A 3,573-nucleotide genomic window follows, 5' to 3' on the forward strand; every position below is an offset into this window, starting at 1 on the left:
ATTAACTGTGTGTGTATTATTATAAACTATCTGATAATTGTTACTAGCACTTTGCATTTTGTAAACATGTTCCATATCTCAAAACACACTCTAAATTCCTGTGGACTAAAGCTTGCAACACCCCAGCAAAGCCTGGTCATTTGACATGGGTGGGGACCAATAAGTACTCAGCAGGAGGTTGAGGATCTGAACCTGAGGGGTAGGTCCTCAGTTGATATAAACTGACATAGATCCACAGCAAACGGAAGGACACAGCCAGTTACATCAGTTGTACATAGACCTCATTGCCAACTCTGAAGTTGAACCTTAAAGCCCAGTACCTGCTAAAGTGTAAAATTCACCTGCTTTGAGCTTCTTGACAGATAACCAACCAACACAGTCTTGATTTTGAGGATGAAAACTCATGGAATGCTGTGGGATCATCAGTATCAAAGCCAGTGATGCACCAAGGACAGAGGCTGTCACCATCCCAGGATCAGGGATGTACTTTTACTTTCTTGGTGTTGAAGAGTTACTGCCTAAAGTATGCTCAAGTTTCACAACACCTTGAGGTATACCTGAAGCATGGTCAGAGGTGAGATTGCAGATCGTGCAGAAATACCTGAGCTACGTTAACGTTTATGCACTTAGATACTGACTGACCATAGTAGCACAGGATAAGTACATCATGCAAAGCTCTGGGCTGTTAAGCTGCCTTGAGAGCTGTACCCAAACTAGCCTGGTTACAGCTAGCTCCCCTGATTTCTGGAACTTCACAGCATCATGTGGAACATCAAACATGATTTCACTGTCATTACACACTAGGTATGCCCTGCCCCATCCCTTGTCCTCCACTGCTGTCTATAAGCTTCCATATGTATTTAATCAACTTTTAAACTTTGCTTATAATTGGTCTTATGGGCCCTTATGGCCGAGTTTCATAAATTAACTATTGGTTTTTACTCTGATTCTCTCTTCCTCCCAGCAGCTTTCCTAGTAAACAACCACCCCAGTCTACAAATGTAGAATGAATATTGTTTTTATACTTAATTCCTTCTTTTAGATTTTTGTTTTTTTTAATCTTATGCTGATATCTTCTGTTTTATATGATATGGAAGAGCTATTTCTTTTCCTTCTCCTTAATAATCTCACAAATTTCAAGCCATTTTATTTACCTTCTCTCTTAACTAAACATCTTTAGTGTTTTCAGTTTTTAGTAGGAAGTTAATGATTGTATATCTTATCTGTAAATTGAGTCTATTTTTGTCATAGCCTTTTTTTTAAGCCAGAACTGAACATAACATTCCAGCTGAAGGTGTAGCAACAGGATAAAGGATAGTATTATTTTATTTTGCGTACCAGTTGGATCTAGTTAATTCACCATGTGGGCAGAATGCATTATTTGCAGTCACCACACCTTTCCTGACTCTGTTCTTTCTGGACTTTTAAAAAGATATTTTTTAATCAACACCAGAACTAGAAGCAGAATGATTGCTATACTGCTGTGATCTTCAGCTTGCATCTCTGGGTGGCCCTGTTATGTGGAAGTCCTGCCACATGCTTGAGGATCCCCACCACGTGCTCCATGATTGTGCTGAGGGAAGCGAGTTTGAAGAATTTGTTAGAACTGGCTAATAAAAGTGCAGATGATGATAAAAAACAAACAAACAAACAATCAAAAAGCTCCTGCATCTACAAGCTGAATTCTCTGCTGTTGCCCAGGCTTGGCTGCTCTTGCTGGCTGGCCTGCTGAGGTTTGGACAGAGTCCCATGCTAGGTCTTACCCTGTAAAGGTGAGTTACTACCCTGGCAGAATGTTCTTGATTAGCAACTTCCAGGTCAGCACATGTCAAGAAAACAACTAAAGAGCCCTTCTCCCATTCACAGTATCTAGCTCTAGGTTTGGCATGCATATCATCACATCAGTGTGGTTGAGATTAGAAATCTACAGAGTCTTGGAAATTTACATCTTGCTGCAATGACTGCATATCTGTGTCCATAAAATATTATGAATTATATTCTGGCAAATATAAGGGGACATACAGATGTATGGAAAGTCCACAAGGAATATCTTCCAGACCTCAGTGCCCTGGCACCCACAGAGCTGTGTGAATAGAGTGGTAAACTGGCACAGTTACAAAAATGGGTCAACTAACCTATTAGGTATTCCAGGTCAGGTACTAAGAAGCAAATAAGCTCTCTACATTGCCTACGCTACAGATAGATAAATTTCATGTACTGACATTTATTCCCAACTACCCTGCTAAAAGAATGTGCTCCAAAATGGCTTGTGCTGTAGTGGACACAGTCAAGTGCTTTTGGTGGAGGAAAATAAGTCAGTAACCCCCAAAAGGCCCAGTATTAATGGAGCTAATGTTTCCCTCCCCTACCTAATGCAGTAACTACTATTCTCTAGGGTAAAGTTTAAGAAAGAATCAGCCAAGCCCTTGTATAGCTTGTGGTTTGGCTTCCTGCCCCCTCTGCTCATCAAGCAGGAAGTTCTCAAAGGGGAGTGCTTTGTGAAGCTACCTTAAGACTCTGCCTCTTATTTTCAGTCAGAACTTAGCATCGGGTCATCTGGAACTCCTAGAAGCTGACCAGTCAGACTGATGGCGCCTACAGAAGGTATTTAAACAAATTCTCTACCTTGATCATTTTCCCTCATCTTTTGTCCTGTACATCCTTGATTGTTGTTATTCAGTCCTGAGATAATATGCTCCTGATATCACTGAGATGGGAGAGACAAGCAGGGAGGAACAGATCAAAGAGAGGAGAAGGAAGAGAAGATGCCAAAGGCAAAAGAAGAGGGAAGAAGCAAAACATTTCTGAGATTCATCTACTTTACATACTTGGGATGCAACGTTTCAGAAATTCTGAATATACTTCATTTTTAGAGTTCAGGTGTTATCACAGTCACTAGACAGTAGGAGACTATCAAGAGAAGCCATGGGCACCCTCTTTCCACTAGCTTTCAGGATACATCCAGGAAGCCCAAGGAGGTCCTTGGCACCTGTAAGCGCGGGTAGACTTGAAGAGAAACTGCACAGAGCAGGCTGGAAAAAACAGGTTTAGTTATAAAATATCTTTCTGCTTCCCTCTGCTGGCCAGATAACACACATACCAATGTAAGTCCTACCAGTCAGGGAAGGATCAGGGTGAAGAATATCGAAAGATAGGAGGAGTCATATTTTTCTATTACTGCACAACCTTTAACTCTGTTGATTTATTTGAATTTGCTCTTGAATTTCAGAATACGTGCAGGATATTTCTGTGTCCAGGGAAGTCAAGAAGGCTGGAAAAGGGACCACGGATAAAGCTGGGCTGGTGAGAGATAGGGAGATGGTATGGACAAAGGTAATTTCAAGGTTTAAACTACTAATATTGCTTTATCATTTACCTCATATTGTTATCAGTTGTGATTTCAAAGCTAATTTAACAACCACAATCTAAACTTAATTTCTATTCTTGGTGACAAAACAGGACCACTATGAGTTGCAAAAAAAAATAAATAAATCAAAAATGATGACATGAAACACTGTTCTTATTTGCCTCGTTTGCTGAAGTAACTTTGAGAATTAATTTTTTTTTTATTTT

This window comes from Meleagris gallopavo, chromosome 25, assembly GCF_000146605.3.
Source record: "Meleagris gallopavo isolate NT-WF06-2002-E0010 breed Aviagen turkey brand Nicholas breeding stock chromosome 25, Turkey_5.1, whole genome shotgun sequence".
In the NCBI taxonomy this organism is placed as follows: domain Eukaryota; kingdom Metazoa; phylum Chordata; class Aves; order Galliformes; family Phasianidae; genus Meleagris; species Meleagris gallopavo.